Genomic DNA, 14,799 nt, shown 5'->3' with positions numbered 1-14,799 from the left:
CAGCCCTTCTCATCCCCCCGGTGGGTCACCTGGTCACAAAAGGGAGATCAGGTTGGTCAGGCAGGGCCTGCCCTTCCTAAACCTGTGCTGGCTGGTCCTGATCCCTTGCTTGTCCTGTATGTGCCTTGTGACCACACTCAACGTGATCTGTTCCATAACCCCACTGGGCAAGTACCTTTCCCTAGGGTGGCATTTGTCTACAGCAAACACATTTTACCAGACCTGACACAGCTGATAGTACCCTACACCAGTGTCCCAACCTGATACTACGTTGATATGATGCTTTTGCTTCTTGACACAATGTATGTCTCCTCAAAACCGTGGCACAGCTAGGATACATTCTCACATTTACTGCAACGAAACACAACTCAGTGGCTGGCATTGAACTGGCATACACCTTCAAGACAACAATATTTACTGCAAGAAAGAGTATTTTATGGTAGGTCTCTATTACACTCCACTGTTTAGTTACTTTCAGCAGTGCAATGGAATTATCACTCCCAAAATCTCTCAAAATCGGGCCAAAGCTATGGAGAATGGAAAACCAGCACATTTGCTGATAGGGAAACCAGATAATGAAGAATGACTGCAAATTTTCTCTCATTCACAGGGTTCTCTCTTAAGAGTGTTATCTCTGCCCACAGAAAGTGAAGGAAGAGAAATAAAAAAAGAAAATGCTTGGTGACTAAGTTGACAGAATCCTCTGAGAAATGAAGGGACAAAGAGGATTTGACAGGCATGTAAAGAAAAAAGAAAAAGAGCCTCTCTGTGACTGAGGGACTGGTAGAGATGCCTCCCTCTGACCAAAAATATTAGAGTGGCTTTTTGAACCCAAGAGCACACCCAAAAGAGCAACACAGGCTTCAAAGAGAGAATGGGCATGAGCCATGAGATGAAGAAGCATCAATAGGTGAAAAACTGCTGGAAAAGGTGGTCTATTAAAGTCACCATCCAGCTTGTGTATTTGTCTTTCTCTCTTTGGTACTTTACACTACATGTGGGCCTGAAATTTCATAAGTCTCAGTCTTTCCCAAAGTGGAAACTTCCTCTTCAAGACTATGCCACAAGGACTCTTCACCACTACTCTTTCCTTAGTAGTAGAGCAAAATCCTGAGAAGCAGTGTCATCCTGTAGTTGCTTTGATTCCACCATCCTGATGATGTCCTTTGTCTGCCATTGTGGTAGAAGAACACGGGAAGTGAACCGGGAACTGCAAACTCCATAAAGTTTGCAAGCAAGTTTGTGATCCACAGGTCCACCACAAATGCTCTGTCAGTTGGCTGATCAACATCAAAGTAGTTAACCCCTGATCAAAAGTTGTAAGACAACAATAGTTGTAAGAACAACTTCAGCATGGCAACGGCCACATGATTTGAACCACAGAGATGTGCCTCTCTGTCCCTTTGCTTCTGCTGCAGCTCTGGAGTGAAGCCTCAGGAGTAATGCAGCTGCTGCTGGTTAAGTCACAGTGTAGCATAACACTTAATCTAGTTCTCTGCTAAATGCCACTTCTTTCTAGAGCTCGGAAATGGCACCATACTAGGCAAGGCTATTTCAAGTTCCTCCTTTAAGCAACTGTTTGGTTTTATTGCCCTTTCCCTGTGCCATAGCAGCAGCAGAGGGGGTGAGGAAAGCTGTAGCTGCCATTACTTGAAAAATGAAGCAATAGTTGCCTGTTTGCAAAACTGACCACATCAGTGGCAGTGGGTAAAGGTGTCTGAATGGATGCCTGAGTGTGTGCTACCACAAATGAGTGGACATGGAGGGAAGGGGGAGTGGTTACATGGGCTGGTGGTACTAGTCATCGTAAAGTGGCTGCAGGGAGACTGCCCATGTATTTAAAACAGAGAGGCCCCACACACTGGCATTCAGCCCTGTGACTCCCAGGTCTCAGCACTAGTGTGACAGGCACGGGAGACAAGGCCACAGTGCCAAAGTAAGTTGGAGGAAATCCCTCAAGTGAAAACAAAGGCTCTGTAAGTCATTTCCTCTGAGCTGAACAGAAAGACATCTGTGTTGATACAGCTATTACACTCTAATCACAACAAAACAATTCTCTTGCAAACAGCATAGACCCTGCTTGCTTTCCTCTAGACTGACTGAAATGTGAGAGATGTATTTCCACTGAACTTTACAAGATCATTTTCTTTCAATGTGGTTTTGCAGTGACAGTTTCTATAGGTCAGACTGGGCTAAGAGAGGGAAAGAAGGTAAAGAAAAGAGCCTACGCACCATTTCAGTACAGACCCTGAACTCTGAAGTTCAACACAGGAACCTGAGGGGTGCAAAAAGCTGCTTCAGTCATTCTAGCTGTGGGTTTGAGGTGGCGGGATGCGACTGTTGCGCACGGTTAATTATGAAGGAAGGCGCTGTAAGCCCGGGGGCACTGGGACACGAGCAGATCTGCGATGGGCGTTAAAGAGGAGCAGCCTCGGGGTGCACAGCCCACTCGGGATGAGGGAATGCCGTGCCCACCGCCACACCAGCCCGGAGCCCTGCGAGCGCTCATTCTCACTGTGGCTTGGTAAGAGAAATGCTGTAGTCAAAGCACAGCTTTCACACAATTTACAGCCATCTGGGGCCAAAAACCTAGATTTTGAGGGAGCGTTTGCAACCTGCTCCGAATTACGTAATTTGTCTTTTTCTTGAACTTCACGGACAGGATTCCAGGCAGCTCCCGACGGATCTAGTGGGTGTGGAACACCTCAGTTCAGCTTCTCGCAGTGCCGCACCCGCCCCGAGCGCGGAGGGCGCCCAGACAAGCGCGGCCGCCCCGCGCGGGGCTGTCCCCGCTGCTTCCTCCGCGGGGAGCCGCGCTCGGCGGGAGGAGGAGGAGGAGGAGGTGGTGCCGCCTTCCCGGGCCGGAGCGAGGCAGTGCGGTGCCTCTCTCCCTTCCTCCCTCCCTCCTTCCGCCGCCCTCCACGCCGCCGGCGCTCGGACTCCTTCCGCGACCGCGGCGGGGCACGCAGGTGGGGCAGGTAAGGCAAGCCGGGCTGCCGGCCCGCTGAGGGAGCGGAGCGGAGCGGGTCCGTGCAGCAATGCGCCGGCGGGGCTGCCCCAGCGCTGGCACGGCGGGCAGCTGCCCGGGGGTGCCGGCGCACGGAGCCCCCCTGCCGCCGCCGCTCCGGGCCCGAGGGTGCGGCACCGCCGGAGCGGAGGGGCTGCTGCCTCGGCGCACAGGCGTCACAGCAGCCGTGAGCGGGAGCGGTGACAAAAAGCTGGCTTTTAACCTTTGCTTAAAATTGCTCTAACTGTGTAATATAAAGGGGTTGTGGCCCAGCCTGCCAAATCCATTTGACAGCCAACACTGATGAGTATTTCTTTCTTTGTGCGACTTTCTCCTCTGAGCCTTAGCTCCATGCAACCGCAGTGCTTTGCTGAGGCTGTTTCACCTCGTCTCAAGGGAAGAATTGCCTTCTGTTGAGTTCAGCTATCCTAATAATTCCTCCTGCTTTCTGTCCCACACCGGGTTACCCTTTCTTGGCAGTGAATGAACTTGCATAGCCTCCTGCTGGGATACAGCGCACCTGCTGCTTGCTCAGTAGGTGACGAGACTCGCGTGGTGCTTTTCAACAGGTTTCCTTTCTGCACACTTAAAAGTTGGAATGGGTAGTTATTTGAGCTGTAAACTGAACCTTTAGTACAGGCATGGCCATGAGTTCCCTGCTTGAAATGACAGATGATAATCTGAAATACTCAGAGTGGTTTCATGAGTCAAATACATGTAGCTTTTATAGATGGAAAAACTGACTGTAGTAGAGATGCAGGCAAAAAGCTGTGTTGCGAGTACTTGCTTCTGGAGCATTTGTTTTCATTTTAGAGTATGTGTTTCTGATATTCTGACTGTCTCACCTTTGATAGAAGATGATGTTTTGTTCAGTTTCTCAGAATTCCTCAGAGAAAGGAAGATAGGTTATTACTTACTGCTGTTATATAAATGTTTAGAGTATTTTAGGCTATCAGAAAGCACGTGCTTTTCTTTCCTTTTGGCACACAGAGCAGCTGTGCTGCTCAGATCATTTCACCTCTGCTGCTCAGATCGTTTCACCTGTGCAGAGGAGGCCCTTTAGGTGTCCTGGTCTTGTTTGCTGGGTACTGCTCTTGTAGGTGGGGAGGTAGCTCCCAGACAGGGAGTTACTTACGGTGGTTATGGTTTGTAAGGGGACTGCAGCAGGAAAGAGCCCATTTACTATCAGACTCTCCTCTGGTATGTTTCATGTTTCTATAGGGTTTATTTTATGTTTTATTTGTTGTGAAATACATTTTATCGTGAAATGATCACATTTATCTCTGCACCTAGTTCTTGAAAGGGTGCCTTATATATTCCTGTAAATTTCTAAATGAATATTACAATTGTTTTGAACCAAAAGGTTGATTTCTATGTGAGCTTTCCTGCTGAAACCACTGAAAGCAGAGCAGTGTGATTATGTTTGGCATGTTTTTTGTTTTGATAAGATAATCTCATAGGTGTGCAAATCAAAACCATACTGGCAGTTACACCTCAGTCTTGAAGGAACTCTGGGTATCAACTGCCAGACCTGCTTTTTTTAGCCCTTCAAAATTTATAGGAGTTCCACCTTTTTTTTTTAATGTTAATGTGGAGTTTTTAAAGTCTTTGAAATATTTAAAAAACACTTACTGTGAGGCAGTTTGAACTATGTCCTAAGTTAAATCACATTTTAATGCTTAGCTGTAGTCATTGTGGATTTGGCATTGTAGTGTATCCACTAGGCTGTCTACAGTAGATAAAAAAAGAGAAAAATAACAAAGCTGATAAAACAATATTAGCTCTATATTTTTTCATCTTGCCCTGAAACAACATTGTATTCAGAAACACCATGATATGTGATAACCTGTAATGAAGTTAAAATAACTGGGAAGTGGTTAATTTAATAGAATTACTTAGAAGCACGAAGAAAATTCTTCCCCCCCCCACCAAGTATAGGTGCAACTTGTTGTAGATTTGATTATCTCTTCATTGTGTTAGCTTATAAACTGGATGCCCAAGATAAGGTGCAGAATAGTGTAAGTTTGATACAAATATTTATACCTCAAATATGCAAAACATTTTCTGTTTCTTAGACAATAGAAGTCTGTGCTGCCTGCTGTCAATGCAAAGGTCATGGAAAACAGTCTTTAGCCTTTGTTAACCATTGATGTCTAAGATGTTTTTCTACTTTTGCTTAGTTTGACTTTTTTCAGTAACTTATTACCTTTTTGCTGCTGAACTTGGAACCGTTCTTCGAAAAAGGAAGATTTGTGCATGCCAAAGAATCAGTTGTAGCAGTCTACAATGACTCTCCTGCAGAAATAGTACAAAGAACTATAAAAACTGAAAAATATGGAAAACAGTACTCAAACAGTGGAGTACAAGTTGGCATGATGAAGAAAGGTCCACCACCTCAGGCTTTTGTGTTTCTAATTACATATGTGCTCCTGAAGGACATATATAATATATTTTTGTATTTTTGCTACATATATTTTTATTATCATCTAGATGCATCTATCTGCGCAGAATTACTGATACCTTGTCTAGAAAGTGTTGGCAGTGGTCAGTCAGTTGCTGCACCATGGAAATTAGAATGATGAAATTCATTAAATGACCTGCTGATACCCATAGCTTTCTCCATTATGCAAAATGCAAGGGAAAGGCTCTCACTACACTGTCTGAATCCTGCTCCTTACTGCAGAGGGATCAGCCCAATTTACCCTAATTCTCCTGGCCAGGACTTCATGCTAGCACTAGACATTCATTAGAGGTATTACTGATATAATGGAACACAACTCTCCAGAAACCTATGAAATTGCACCGGTGTTTTACCAAATGGTCTCTCAGCTCTCAAGAAATATATTTTTGTTAATGAAGCAGTTTACTTCTAGCAGCAAATCACCAGCTTGCTCTGCCAGCCCTCAGGCAGAGGAGCATCCTGCTCTCCTGCTTCTGGTCTGTTTTTCTAGTGTATTTTCTAAAGGAAAAAGCATTAGGAAAGAAAACATGTGCAAGTGAGGGAAATGAGTGTTTGGGTGGACACGTCTGCTCTTTGTCTGGTGTGGCAGAAGAGGAACTGGGGAGCTGAGCACTGCCCCGTGGCCATGACGGCACTGGCAGTTCTCAGTCATCCCCTGCCCTGGCTAAGCCCCATGGGCTATGATTCAGAGTCAGGGAAAACAACATGTGAGATAAAACCTTGAAAAATAGGTAGGCAACTACGTACCAGCGTGACGATAGTCTCATTGCAGAAGGTGCTTTGTGGGGAGGGGAGCAGGTTTTTGCATTTCCTGGGCATGGAGGTGGGATGGAGAGAGAGCCATTTCTTACAAGTACTGTGAAGTGGCCACAAGTGACACAGATGGGGTCATGAAATCTTGGGAAGAATTACGGAAGTCTCCTGAGAGTAGGTCTGTCCATCATGGGCAGGGTTTACCTTTCTTAGAAGTAAGGTAAACTTCTTCTTTCACCTAGAAGTTGTCTTTGGTTTGGACAATACCCAAACATTTAGGAGGAAATGCTATTGCTGAAAAGACACCTCTTGGTTGCATGACTGTCCTGTGTTCTGGGCAGTTCAGTAAAGCTCATGCTTAGCGTGGTGTGGTCCTGCCTTGCATGGTGGGCAGGAGATAGGGTTTTCAGGAGCCTGCTGCAGAGAGAGGAGTTGCTCTGGGAGGGTCTGAGCCTGGCCACCAGCTGATGTACAAGAGCTGCTTCCCATCAGCTGTGGGACTCAGGTTTTGGTGAGGGGAAGGAGAAGTGTTTGCCCATGTTTGCAGTCACAGCTCCTCTGCTGAAGCAAAGCACCAAGCTGCCAACTGGGCTACCCCCCTTCGCCTCTTAAGGTAAAAATCCTATGCAACATTAAACAAACGCAGGAAAAAAGGGAAAAAAAGTAGTGTGCTGAGGCGTGTGAGACCTGAACAAAGGCTTTCTTGGCACTCCTGCTTTTTCTCATTTCCATTTCTCTTATCAGCAGACACGTGAATGGGTACCACTTTGCCACACATAGGGTATAACTTTATGTAGGCTCAAGTAGGTCACAGCTGAGTTTCCTGTGAGGAGGGGTTTTGTTCAGCCTTGTGCCTATTACAAGCTGTGATCTGATTAACTTGTAAGATCTAGGCCTTGTTTTCAGTTGAATGTAGGGCAAAAAAACCTGGCTTTGGGTAGTAACGGAAGTAGGATTCTTCCTTCTGAAAGAGGGTCTGGCCACGACACTGGGACCCTACCCTTCTAGGGGCACTTCCAGAGAGTGCACTGTACACTAGACTGGGACAAACTGCTGACCATTTATGTTTATGAAACAAAAAAAGGCTGTCTTTGTTGTTTCTGGGGTTTTTTTTTTGTTTCCTTCCCTCCACAGGATAGCCACATAGCTCACCATCAGACCCAGGTGATATCTGCCGTTTCATTTTAGCTGAACATTGCAAATCTGTCCTAGGCAGCCCTGTGAACAAATCTTGTTGGATTCACTGTGCTAGCTGACTAGGTAGGTGAGATAATTATAATACATAAATTAATATATTCAAGGTTGCTACTTGTCCTGTGAACTACAGGATGTCCTATATAACAGGGCAAGCTCCATACCCTGGCAGAAAAAAAAAACAACTGTGTGTGTTTTTCCTGCCTCCCCACCCTTATTCTGAGCATCTCTTCCCAGCTGAAGTTGCAGACCACATCAGTGGTCTCCAGTGCCACGGCAGGAGAAGGAGAAGGATGGGGGCTCTCCTGCTTTGAATTGTGTGACCCAGTTCAAGGGATGTGCAAAGTGAGTTGAGGTGAATGGGTCTTTTTCTGTCCCATGGGAGATCCCCATGACTGATAATTTCACATATACTTTGGGATCTTTTGAAATTAAAATTTCTACCTCATCTGTATCCAGAAAAGATGCTTAAAATAATATTTTTTTAACATGAAGAGATCTAACACTCTAGTGTTAAGAGTGGCTGGTTCAAAACTGCTATTGCAACTTGAATTCAGCTTGCTTACATGCAACCTGTTACATGTTTAGTTATGCAGCCACATGTGATTTTGCTGTTTCATTCAGACCATGGCTGGCTGGACTGTTTCAGTTTGCTTTGTCGTGGTCAGCCATGAGGACCATCTCCTCCTCAGAGCTGCAGGCTGGCAATCAGTTATCCTCAGTGGTCCTTGAATATAGCAGGTTTGGTGGTTGGAAGGAGACATATTTACAGCTCCAGAGTGTCAGATGAACTGTGAGGGTCTGTTTTATCAGCAGGGTGTTTGGGAGAATGGCATGGTGAAAGGCTGTGGAGTGTGAGAGCAGTGGGAGGAGGGCCATCGTTCTGTGCAGGCAGCCTCTTTGCCATCACAGTAGCTTTCTCTTCCCACAAAGGCACTCTCCCCAACCATGAAGGGGATTACAGCTTTCTGAGGAAAAAGTAAAAGTCACGGGCAAGCAGCAAAATTCCCTCAATTTGGTTTAGTTACTTTTCTGGATCTCTTAACCTGAAACGAACTCTGAAACTCAATGTGATACAGGCACTCCCCATGAAAAACTGAGACCTAACCATGAATCTTACCTTTGCAATGCCTTAACTTTATTTCTTGTAATTTTGACCTCAATGGGACTGGATTATTGTAGCCCAAGTTGTGATGATGTTTGATTGATTCTCCAATATGTTTGTGTCTCACCATAGATAAGCAGAGTGGAGTAGGATACCGTGAAGCATTAATGACTGTGTTGCACCATGTGTCAAAGAGTTTGACCTCAGTGCTTGAGACCATAAATGCCTTGTGACTCCTGACAAGTGCAAGTCCATTTCCCTGTTTAACTTGCAGCAGTTGTAGCACCTCAACACATCTGAGATCTGACACCAAGGAGAGCAGAGATAACAAGCTGCTTTGCTAGAGATGCTCACTACCTTGCATTAACCAGAGGAAAGGGAAAACACGAGACCACAGCCGTGCGTCAGTTGTGTTTATTTTCAGATTCAGTGAGAAATTTTCCCCTGAATTAATATGTGTATATTGACATGAATGAAGCTGAAGTCCTTTGGTATTCCTTGTTGCTTAGGGTGCACTCTATGTGAAGGAGAAATTCTTCAAGGTCACAGCCTGGCTTTTCAGTCCTGTATGGGGAGACTTTATTAGCAAGTGGCTATAAAATGCAAGTAAAAGCAAGGATTTCTTTCACCTCTTCCTGTGGGTAGACAGGTGTTCAGCCATCCCCAGGAAAGCAGGTCTACATCATGCAAAGCAGTTTCTTGGGAAGACAAATACCATAACTCCAAATGTCTCCCCTTCTTCCTTCTTCCCCCCACTTTATCCACTCAAGTGATGTCATATGGTCTGGAACATCCCTTTGGTCAGTTTGGGTCACCTATCCCAGCTGTGTCTTCTAATTTGCCAGTCTCCTTGCCAGTGTGGCAGTACAAAAAGCAGAAAAGGTCCTGGCTCTGTGCAAACACTGCCCAACGATAACAAAGCCATCACTATATTATCAACACTGCAATCAACACAGTTTCAAAACACAGCTCCATATTAGCAACTGTGAAGAAAGTTAACTCTAGCCCAGCCAAAATAAGCACACCTATCCAACATAACAGCGTAAGAGAATCTGGAATCACAAGATAAGCATGCTGACCTTGCCAACACCACAGCTTTGCCACGCATGGGAAGGGCAGTACAGCATCTCAGCTGAAATGTAAATGGTTGTTCATTTTGTGTTCGATCTCTCGTGCTTGTTTTGTAGCGGAGGGGATGTGTTCTAGTGAAAACATGTTTGTTGAATTATTTCTTACTCTGTAGCTTCCACAGAGTCTAGCAGGTGGAGAACAAGTAGTTCTTTAGTAGGTGGAGAACAAGCAGTTGTTTAGGGAAAAAAGATCTTGGAATGTTTGGAAAGAGAAATAACTGAGGAAGTGTTAGTCATTCCCTGTGCATAAAGACAGTCATAATTCATGTGTATTTCAGTAATTTAGTTAGACCATGTCAAAAGAGTGTCTAGAATACTGAAATAAATTGAGCTTATTTTTGGTCTAATATATCATGTCCATCTCTGAGACTGTATAACATTTGAGAAGACAACTTCAAATTGTGAAGAAAGGTAATTAAGTTGCCTCCTTTATGGTAGTTGAGAAAAAGGATACCCTCAGGCACTGTTGAATTATTTTCTTTTTATATTTTTCTTTCCCATAGATTTGATTATATTTTCTCATACTAGCAGTTTTGTGTACAAAAGCAATTGTCCTCCTACTTGATAGTGAGCTTTAGGATTCCTTAACATGGTTAGGTTCAACCTCTGATTTAATAGAGCTTTTATTTTTCCAGCCCTCTAAATCTTCAGCTTCCTGGAGAAGTAGGAAAATCTTTTGCACAAGCATCACCCATTTTGTTTGCCAATCTCATCTTTGCCTGTTTCTTTAGTAAGTGGGTGTTACCGTTTCTCTTCCCTTCTTATGGGCAGGGGATTTTTGGAAAAAGGCTGAGGCAGCACTCTGCTTTACTGAATGTCCAGCCAGTGGGGTTGTGGTGGAGTGGCCTTGGTCTATGTAGGAGTGAAGCATACAGATTCTGCTTTTTAGCTGCTTCTGCTCTTCCAAACCAATGCCATGCCAGTTTGGAGTTAGTTCTTCCATGTCCCTCTTTAGCCTTATTTTGGAAACACTTGCCAGAATAAAGCAGATTGTTTCCTTTCCAAGGTACATAAACATGTGAAAGGGACCAGTACACCACATGCCTCTTCCCAGTCCAGACCCTGTCCTTCCCTTCCTGTTCTTTATCTTTTCTCTGTCAGGTGAGGGTCAGTTATATTTGTGCAGGTAAGGCAAGCCAATATTCTTCACTAGACCTTTATGCTGCACAAGTGAATTAAGCAAATCTCTTTATGCTCTGCCTCATCTTGCCAGCTACAGTCAAACTTCTTGCAGCATCCTGAAGTCCTGGTGATGGCACCATAGAGGACAAAACCTGCTGGATGACAACAGAAAATGGTTTGCTGTTTTCACTTTGCTTTATACATGGTATTTAGAATAAAAATAAACATGAGCTACAAAGCCTGGACCTGGGAAAATCTTCTGTCTCCCTTTCAGGGATTAATATCAAATACTGAAGTTTCAAAGTCTTTTTTTTTTTTTTTTTGTGCCTTGCTTTCCCATGTCCCAAACTAATTTTCAGCTTTATTGTCTTGCAGCAGAGAACATTATAAATGATAGAGGTTTTTGGTCTGCATAAACTGAAGGCAAAATAGTCGATGCAAGTTTACAAATATTGCAAAGTTCTTGTGTGGGAAAAATAAGAAAACTACAAGTACTCAGCTCTAGAGGAATGAATAAAAATATAAGAAGTTGTTGAGGATAGTGAAAATTGGTTAGTCCACCTTTTGTATGGTATCTCATAGTGTTGCTAACTCAAACTTAGTACTAAATAATTTCAAGTAAAAAATGCCCATGTGAATATATTTCCTTCATCATGGATGGTAATAGTGCAATTTTTGTTTCATAAATTTCCTGAATAATTTAGTTGTGAAGAATGTGCCTCTAAAGCTGTGAAAGGATAACTTAGTAACTGGAGTGTATGGCTTGCAGGCAATCCAGTAAGGAGCAACAGCTGAGTTTATAAATGATTTGGAAACATCTACATGCCATTCAACTAAATCATTGTTGTAATGGGAAAACAAACCCTTTTGGTGCTCTTACCGTTTTTCCTGAGCTGTTTTGTGTACTCTCTGGAGTGCATTTCCCTTTTGCAATGGTTGATGAGCTGATGCTCCGGTTTGGTGTGATAAACCACTTCAGTGCCAACTGACCCTAAGAGGGACATCACTTGTCGTCATTTTCTTGCTTACCCCAACCACCTAAGTTACAATGCCAAAAGGAAACAAATGATGTATTTTGTAAAATGTAGCGAGCCTGTTCCCAAGAAAATTTGGAAAACTGCTTCTGATTTGATAAAATGCTCCTTCTGTGTGTGGTGTACATGAGTACCTTTCAGCTGAATAAAGGATATTTTGCAACATCACATGGTCTCAGAATCTCCAGTCAGAGTTGTCATAGATTTACCCCTTAGCCTGTTTACTTTTAAACCTAAATTTCATACAGGCAAATATGAATTTTATTTTCTCAGGGTTTGATTGTGTATATAAAATTAGCCATTTTTTGTTTGGCTGATTTTCAAAGAGAAATGAAGCTTTTGCAAACCTTCGGCTATAATTTTGAAATCTCTTAGAAAGTAGTCCCCGCAAATTACATTTCTCACAGTTAAAAAAACCCTGAACTTGCATATGATGGAAGTAGTTTCTGAGAGTCTGCTGCTGCTGCTAAAAAAAAAAGAAAAAAAAAAAAGAGGAAAAAAGTAAATCTAAATATTTCCTGATATTTTTTACTTCTCCTTTTTCTGGATATGATACATTTTGTATATTATTACAGTATTTTTCCCTGAACTTTTAAATTATGACAGATTTTTGCTAAAGTATATTTCTTTTGTATTTGAATTTCTGTGAAATTTACCTTTTGAACAGGGATTAATAACAGTTGTATTTCATTTTTTTGAGTTTGAATTTGCAACTTTAGATGCAGGACAGGCAATACAAGAGTATATTTTGCAACACTTGCTTACACTGAGTTGTAATTATTCAAATAAGCCTGTGCTGGATACTTATGTAAATGTTCACATAACGCAGTTCATGGTTTCATGGTAAAGCAACAGAAGCTCCAGCAGAAAAAACAGGGTGAGGAGTTCTCCTTTCCTTGTTCCTTCTGCACTGTTTCTGCTCTCTGCCCAGAGGAGCACTGTGCTGCCTGCTCACTTGCCCCACGGCAGACATCTGCAGGGACACAATATGAGCTTGGTCAGCAAACTGATCTGAACTAATTAAAATGAAGGAGGAAAAATATTCTGAAACTTACAGATTTGAGGACGGATTACAAGGTACCAATTGGGTTTTTAGAATCGACGTTTTGATTGATACTTTCACAAATTAAAGTAGTGAATATTTGATATTTTTTTTTTTTTAGTCTACTGCCCTAGGAGGTACATTTTCAATGTTAAGTATCCAGATCTGGAGTTGACATGGGTTTGGATTGATGTGTCCTAAATCTGAAAAAGAGCAGTTGTGCACAATGCATGAAATCCAAGGCAGAAAGCTGAGGATGCTTGTTATTAGAGGGATTGTCTGCATTGATTGCCCATCAGCTTAACATCAGGACTTTGCTCGGAAGGACACAAATTCCTAGGGACATTTTGCCATCACTAAGGAGGTGTTGAAACTCAGAAAACAGTTCCACCTTACTTTCATTTTTCTTTTCAGCTACAAATATTTCCTCCTAGTGTTCCTTTTGCATCATTGTGATGTATGTTTTTCAGAATGTGTTTTTTTCTTGTAAGCCCCTCCATGACTATGTGTGGTGCAAAGATTTGTGCCTTAAAAAGTGACAGTTGTTACATTTGGCTGAGAGAAGCCCTAATCAGACTGGATGCACTTCCTCTTTTCTGCTCGCTAGAATTGCACTGGAAATTTCGTACAATTTTTTTTCATCTTTTTGAATGTTAAAGGTTCTTACAAGCCGGCTGGATTACAGTGACTAATTGTTTCAATAAACAGACACAATCTGGGAGCTGGGAGTGGGAACCAGAAGATATGTGGGGTGGGTAGTGTTGCAACACCTGAGCTTACCACATCACTTAATGGCTCAGTTTTCCCCAGTGAAAACTGGGAAAGGTGGCATGCATAAGAAGCTCTGTCTACAACTGAAAAGGTACCTTGTGCATTTGGACCAATATTGACTTAGAAGGCTTATCTGAGCAGTTGTTTTCATTTGTTTTGAGGAGGTGTATGGTGACTTCATGGCTGTACAGATTAATTCTTGTATAACGGGAAAATGGGAAACACAAGCTGATGCAGGTATTTTGATGCTTAAAGTTGAGGATGTTTTCCCGCCCTGAGAAAAGCTGAGAATCTATAAGTCTTTCTGATCTCTGCCATAATTCTGAGTCTTCAGCATCTCTGCAAATTAGATTGTCTTTGTTATTGTGTAACTACAGTTGGCAGGGAACAGGGCAATTCCTTGGCACCAGTCATATTGTGAAAAGTTTATGTTGGGTGTCAGCCTGAAACTCCCACAGTTGTTTATAACTAGATAACAATGTGTCATGCAAACAGCTTCATGTTCTGAGGGATGGTCTGGGAACAAAGGAGTGTTTGGGGGGAAGTGGGGGCAGGGAAAATGTGCAGAAAATGTCCAAAACTGTAATGAAGAAAAGTAGTGATATATGGGTTTGTTAAGAGGTATGCATGGCTGTTACAGGGGCTTATTAATGGAGTATTGCTATTCTGAAAAAGAACTTTCAGAATAATAGGTGAGGGTTCAGTTATCCTTAGCCAAAAAGAAATGTATCTGGAGCCATTGACTTAGAAATAACCCCAAATAAGGCAGGTTTCTGTGACCAAATTCAAAGGCTGATCTTGTGACCTGGGAAACTGGTTCTAATCTGCTGAAATCTTCATAGTAGAGATAATTCAGTGTAGCAACCAAGTGCAGATGTTTACTGGAGGTTTTATTTTTTAACCCCAATTTTGTCAAAAGGATCTTTTTGATTCTTGTGTCATGTTAATGTAACCTGGTAGAGAAATGAAATATATTAGCATTATCAGTATTGAGGTTTGAAATCATAGTTAACCTTGAGTCCTTCTTGTGCTCACTAATGCAGCACTCTAGGGATCTAGAGATAAGATGGATAATAATTATGTTTTTCTTAAGTACAAACAGAGAATTTTTACGACTGAGAACGGTAGAATTGTTTTGCATGGGAGAGCCTGTGATGAGAACCCTTAAAGTTTTGTGTGA

At 42.8% G+C, this 14,799-nt stretch overlaps 1 protein-coding gene across 2 annotated transcripts in view; it reads left to right on the top strand.

The window, feature by feature from the left end:
* Positions 1-2,740: 2,740 nt before the first annotated feature.
* The window catches only part of TEC (tec protein tyrosine kinase), a 43,792-nt gene continuing 31,733 nt past the window's right edge, over positions 2,741-14,799 (top strand). For both annotated transcript variants that reach the window (XM_041459083.1, XM_041459078.1), the window contains exon 1: positions 2,741-2,978. The gene's annotated coding sequence lies outside the window, so the exon portion shown is untranslated. The remainder of the gene's footprint in view (positions 2,979-14,799) is intronic.

Source organism: Pyrgilauda ruficollis, unplaced genomic scaffold, assembly GCF_017590135.1.
Source record: "Pyrgilauda ruficollis isolate IOZ18807 unplaced genomic scaffold, ASM1759013v1 scaffold1, whole genome shotgun sequence".
NCBI classification, from domain to species: Eukaryota; Metazoa; Chordata; class Aves; order Passeriformes; family Passeridae; genus Pyrgilauda; species Pyrgilauda ruficollis.
Note: the sequence above shows the minus strand (reverse complement) of the source record. Positions and strands in the feature narration are given on the sequence as shown.